The sequence below is a fragment of the Frankliniella occidentalis genome, unplaced genomic scaffold (genome assembly GCF_000697945.3).
Source record: "Frankliniella occidentalis isolate FOCC.00 unplaced genomic scaffold, Focc_3.1 Scaffold23, whole genome shotgun sequence".
Classification (NCBI taxonomy): Eukaryota; Metazoa; Arthropoda; class Insecta; order Thysanoptera; family Thripidae; genus Frankliniella; species Frankliniella occidentalis.
In genome coordinates this window covers 2,277,297-2,283,506 of record NW_026267153.1, presented here as the reverse complement: position 1 = coordinate 2,283,506, position 6,210 = coordinate 2,277,297, and the positions used below count along the sequence as shown (strand labels likewise).

The 6,210-nt window shown below is 53.5% G+C and overlaps 1 protein-coding gene across 2 annotated transcripts in view; it reads left to right on the top strand.

Moving 5' to 3' along the window:
* The window catches only part of LOC127748968 (semaphorin-1A-like), a 351,145-nt gene that overhangs the window by 24,002 nt on the left and 320,933 nt on the right, over positions 1 to 6,210 (top strand). The gene's annotated exons all lie outside the window — the stretch shown is intronic.

Genomic DNA, 6,210 nt, shown 5'->3' with positions numbered 1-6,210 from the left:
TTACTCAGTTCCCGGAGGGAAACTCATCCGATTTAGAAATCCACAATTCATCCGTCATGGGCGGGATGAAGGGGTCTACGTTGGCTCATGTTACAACAATTTCTCACAGGTAGTAAATAGCACCGATGAGGCCGGAAATACTACCCCGGACCCCCTTTTTCATCCGTTTCGACTAACAGTGCGTGCCCGAGAGCGTCGTAATCCGCGTGCTGTTGACTCCGGCCCCGCTCCGCCCTGCCGTTGTAATTTGGCATGACATCCGCTGGTACCGTGTAGCGCAGCGCGCGCGGTGCTGAGCGTGCTATGAGCGCGGTGCTGAGCGGCGCGGCGAGTATTCCGAAGGCTCTTCTGACTGCTGAGCGTTGTTGCTGTGAGTGCTCTGATGAGCGCACTGCTCTCCGTCTGCTCTTCTGTTGCGGAATGTTCTGGACGGACTTAACTGTGGTTCGACGCACAGAATACAATTCCATAAATATATATCGATCTGACTGCTCTTAAAAGCAGTGCTAAATTTAGTTGCCTAGAAAGGTTGTTTTTAAAACAAGTAAATTTGCATTGGCGCTGACTGCTCGTTTTTACACTTCACTTTTTTTCAAACTTTTACCTTTCGTTTCTTTTCTTTTTATTTGACCTAGGCAGCAATGGCATGTAATAGATGTACTCTGGTGCGCTGCTATGTTGCGTAGCGCAGTGTGTTACTGCGTGTCGTGCGCGCGTTTTGTCCGTGGGGCCCAAGCCAGGGCCAGGGGGGACGCACTCGTATTGTAAATCTTGTTGCTGATCCCCCACACCTCACGGCGGTGCCTGGGCCCCACCTTTAGTGAAACATAGCGCTCGCCCTCCCAACCCACCCCCACCCCCTACTCCTCCCCTCTTAACTCCTTCCCTTCTCTCGCTCTCTTCCTCACGCTCTTCCTCCCTTGTCCACCTAAACGGACCTTGCCACCAGCAGCGCTGCCGCTCTCTTGACTTATTGCTCAGCGGAAGGATGTTGACTTTTTGTCGTATTCTTTTTCTTCTCTATTTTTTTTCTGTCGCTTTTCCTCCGCGCTGCTGCTGCTGTGTGGACATCTTCACGAGTTAAACTTCTTCTTGGCGCCCCACAGTAGAGTGCAGGCATGCGGGAAATATTTTTGGGGGTTTATTGTAAAATCATTTCAAAATAATTTTATCTTATGTTTCGGCGCTGTAGGAAATCTTCGCACGGCCGGGATCAGGAAAATTTCCATGGAAGATGTACAAGTATTACAATTCAAACTTGTAAGCCTACAAACACTGTGTGACGACTTGGAATCGAATGGACGAGCAGGAAGCGGAGGTTGTAAAAGTACGACACACATTATTTTGGGAAATTTGGGAGGTTACAAAGTATATCGTACATATGTACGAACACATTTGTGGCGGTACGATCTGAGATATATTTATCTGTCATCTACTTGCCATGACAACATTTTTCGTAAGGGCTTGTCAGTCGTCACGTTTGTGTCCCCCCTGTTGTGAGTGAGAGAGGGGAAGGCCGTGCGGATGATATCAATTTGACCCGCTCTGGGCTACGTTTGATTGCGACCCGCGATAATTATCCAGGGGTGGGGTGGAACTCCAGCCCGGCGGAAAGCCGTGCGAACCGCTGGAGGAGGCGCGCGAGTGTCGGTGCGTCGCCCTCCAGCGCGCACCGGCTGCTGCCACGCCTCCTCATGGAGCTGGAAAGAAGGTGTTCTTCGTCGTCCCCGCGGAAGGTCATTTCTGGAGGGAGAGGTGCCGCAGTGCAAGTAAAAGTGGATGTTAGGACTATTTACAACCGACAAATAGGTCGAAAATTTAAATGAAAGAGTGCATACAATATCTTAACATGAAAATCACGTGGTTGTTCTTATTTCTCGCTTCGACTCTGTCAGCGAGCCGCCGTTTATTGCGGGCACACTTCTTGTGGATGAAAGGTGGTTCAGGGGGGCTTTGCAGGTGCAGCCCATGCCAGCGCAGCGTGTCCAATTACTCACCCTTTCGACAGTGTAGCCAGCCCTAGATTGCACTTTCCCCCACCGGGTCGGGTGGTACTCGCCCAACCGGTAGCGGGGAGGGGAGAGAGAGGTACCCAGTGTACCGAGTCCGAAATCCAGCCGACGGGCGAGCGGTGGTTACGGACCCACCTCGGCGAGGACGTCTTACTCGATGTGGCGGGGCTGGGGGGAGGGAGAGAGAGAGAAGGATGGGAAGTACTTTTGGTTGAAGTGTGGCCCCAGGGAGTACCCATCAGCCCGCGCTCCGCGCCCCACCACGCCACGCGGTGGGTTGACCTGGCGGCGCAGGCCAAAGCACTCCACATTTCGCCCGGCTCCTGTTACGTCACGGGAATAGAGTGGACTCCAAAAGAAAAAAGGTAAAAAAGAACTTTTTTCGTTTTGGTTGCTCAAATTGGAAAATAAAGGGTTTGCGTACAAATGGCATACTTTAAAAGTAGCTGCCTGGCCGCTGTCATTTAGCAGGATTATTATAATTATGCTTATGCGCAGGTCAACATAGAACGGACTTCACTAAAGAAAAGTCTTTATGATGTCCCGCGTCGGCGGCGTTGTAGTTTTCACTATTAGTGTAGCCTTTCAAATGTTTTTCACTCTCTTGGTGCCGCTGCAATGACTTTCATTCTCGATCAAAGAACCAAGCAAAAGTGGAAGGGGGGGGGGATTTTTGCAGTGGGAGAACAATCGTGCGCACAGTGGTTCGAGCTATCGATGGGAATTGGAGCGAGCGGGCGGCCACCGCGCCTATTTTCACTTCAAAACGATGCCGCCGCGCCAATAACTAAACACGGCGCTGTTGAAAGGACCAAGGGAGGTGGAAAAGTTGGGGGGGGGGGGGGACGTTGGTAGGCGCGGGGCGTTTCAGAGTCAACGGAGTCTACACGACAGAGAGCTTCATTTGGAAGAGAGACAGACTCAGGTGTCCGCGCCTCGTGTGTGGACGACCAGACTGACCGGACCACCCGCGCTACACTCGAGGCTCGCCGCGGGTTATACAAGGGCGCCGGACGCGCGGCGTTACACAAGGAAGCGCCATCGGCTCACCTCTCATCACCTGCCGCCGGGGGGCCGCGGCGAAACCACCCGACCCCCGTAACGCTGTACGTGTGATCGGGAGGCCGTAAGCTCGTGGCACTAGTGGCGGTCTCGGGTAAACTTATTTCAGTTTTGTACGTGAAAATGTATCTGATGGATGCTACCGCTGAGTCACGACCACCTCTTGCTCGCTCGCTCGCTCGCGCGCGCTCGCGGGAGGCTGTCGTGGGGGGGTTATTATTGGACGCGGGCCGCGGGACGCCCGCGGTGATGTGTCCAGCGCCGCGCCGCGCGGCGCCACGCCTTGCCTCGTCACCACCGGGCCCACGGCTGATGAGGCCCGGCCTCCTATGCCTGCGGTTGCAGAGAATCGATCTGGACCGTGTGTTGGCGTCATCCCGGTAATATGGGACTCACCCCGAGCGGATGGTGTGTGTGTGCGGCCCTATCCAGTGCAGGCTATGGGAAGGATATGATGTTTTTGCGTCAAGGCCGGATGAGAGAGAGAGAGAGAGGGACGGAGAGGCAGCTTGCCAAAAAGCCCTTCCCTAATGTGCGGCGCACAGCACGCCTGAGGCTCATGTGCATGTGCGGGGCCCGTTTCGGGGCGTGGTCAGCTGGGGGGCAGATCTGCATACGACGAGTAAACAGTTCCGGACAATGTTTTTAGCAGATGATACCTTAAATAGCTTTAGACTAAACATAAAACATATATATATATAAAACTTTAAGGTGTCAGCAGCTTGTACTCTCGAGAAGGGCAGAGAACCAAAGCGCATGACGTCACCCAGATGTATAAGGGGCGCGAGAAGTCGCCAGCGCCGCCCGTGCCCACCAACAATACCCAACAATACTGAGCCACGGATGCCGCCCGGCCTGCCTGCTGCCTGCTGACGCCCTATCCTATCTCTTCCTCTATGCCATGCCGCTAGTCCGTTGAATTGCAAGAAAGCAATTGCTAAAAGTGACAAACAGCCATAAACAAATAACAGCAAAATATGAGAGAAAATTAGGGCACAGACATATCCTTAAATTTGTATCATCTGCTTTCATCCCGGTAATATGGGACTCACCCCGAGCGGATTTTGTGTGTGTGTGTGTGTGTGTGTGTGTCCGGGGGAGGGGGCTGCGGGTTACTGGCATTAGGCTGATAAGGTTTTGGCAAAGCCTAAACAGGCAGCAGCATCAGCATTATTTGTTCACGCCCTCCGATTCAGAGAGATGCGGCTCGCCCTACTGTTTACATCGATGATACAGTACGAGTGTGGAGGTGAGGTGCCCCACTGCCCGACCCCGCGTCCCGTCCCGGACCCTACCTTGAACCTGGCGGGCGGGCCGCGCAGAGTGCTGGGCTGACCCCCTTGAGAGCATTTTACTTCCCACCGAGCGCCGCCGCGTTTTGCTCTACTTAACTTGCGCCGCGCCAAAGACCTTTTTATTCCAGTCGATGGGATCGATGAGCGGCAGGCGGTGCGATCGACCAATCGATTTCCCTTTACGGTGAAAGTTTTTGATCGCATTATTGCTATTCCCGCCCGACGGCCCGCCGTGTATGAGGGAGAGAGACACCACGACTGTCGCTCTCCGCCTCGGATAGAGTGTGTAATTGGGCGTGGAGACGAGATGCAACGGAGGTGATTGGAAATCTGCGTGCAATGTCTGCGGAGTGTAGGGCATCTGCAAGAAGCGCACTGCTTTATCATTTTTGTACCTTGGAAAAATATTGTAAACACTTTCTGTTTTTCTCATGGAAGAGTCGCAGCTGTCGTGGCCAGATGACGTAGTGCTGTCTTGCTGTGGCTTCGGCCCTGCTGCCAGTGGGGTGGGGGCGGTTGTGAGGTTCGCTTCCACCTTGACTTCCCCTTGCCCAGTTGTCTCTCCGGCCGCCCCCCCCCCTCTCTCTCTCTCTGTTACAGCCCCCTTTAACTTTAACCCTTTCCCCCGGCCTGGCGGCGTCACCTGCTGCCTTCCCCCCTACCTGCCTGGACGCTCACCTGCACTGGTAGAAAAATAAAAATAATAAGACTTGCCTTGCTGTGCTCCTCTTATTGCACTGTTTTTGCCCCTGGCAATGTTGCACAAACGGCATGGTTCCATCATGTTTTTTTTTTTTTTTGTTAGTGTTTTATTTATTTACTTTTTTCGGTTGCGATCGGGCCCAATCAGATTACTGGTGATGCATCACGCGCGGGGACGACGACTCTTTTGGCCCGACTGGTGATGGATGGGCGGGGCGGGTTGCGCTTGGGCCTGCAGGACCGCGTCCAGGACTCGGACAGGTGACAGTGTCAAAGTTCTGCTGCGTCCAGGGCGGCGCCGAGGGAGGTCGGCGCCACTGCGAAAATGTATTCGTATGTATACGGGCCAGAAGTGTCCAAAATTACAACCATTTAGACAAATCGTAAAATCACACGATACAGTAGCGTTTTTAAGTTAACAACATCAATCATCTGCTAAAAATGTCTTAAACTTATCGAGGTATTTTTTTCCAATACGTAGCGGTAAAGGAGAGAGAGAGAGCCAGTGGGTTAGGGATATTCATCGGGACCGTGCCGTATGGCTTCCTCGCTCCCTCTGCCAAGGTATTGGCGCCGGCCCAGAACAGAGAGCTCTAATCGAATTTCTACGGCCAATTTGCCACCGAGGTGCGTCGCGAGCGGTTCGAAGAGTGACAACCCCTCCCGTCTGCGGTAGGGGGAGCGTGGGGTAATTTACACGGGAGGCCAGAGGGGTGGCGTGGTGTGGTGGTGGCCTCTGGTCGGGCCTAAGGGAGGTAACGTTGAGCCCATGTCTGTGAGCGTGCCTGTACATGTCTCTGTTCGGACGAGAAAAGGCCGGACGATGTATTTGGGTTATACGTGAACGGCCCTTGTGATCTTTGATCCGAAACGAGTTTACACGTCCGTTTTCTTGGGATTCGAGCACACGAGAAGCAAGAAGGAATAAGGGGGACCGTGGCCGACGTATTCAGTGGAATGCATGATAGGTGATGCGATGTATCTCTGGAAGCGAATCACTCTCACTGCGGCGCGCGTACAAAGGGCTGGTCCCTGCTTTTACAGAGATTGTGAAGCTCGAATGTTTCCGTCTCGCCCTCGGAAACAACCCCTGTGAGCCGGTAGCGCTCTCTCTCTCTCTCTCTCTCTCTCTCTCTCTC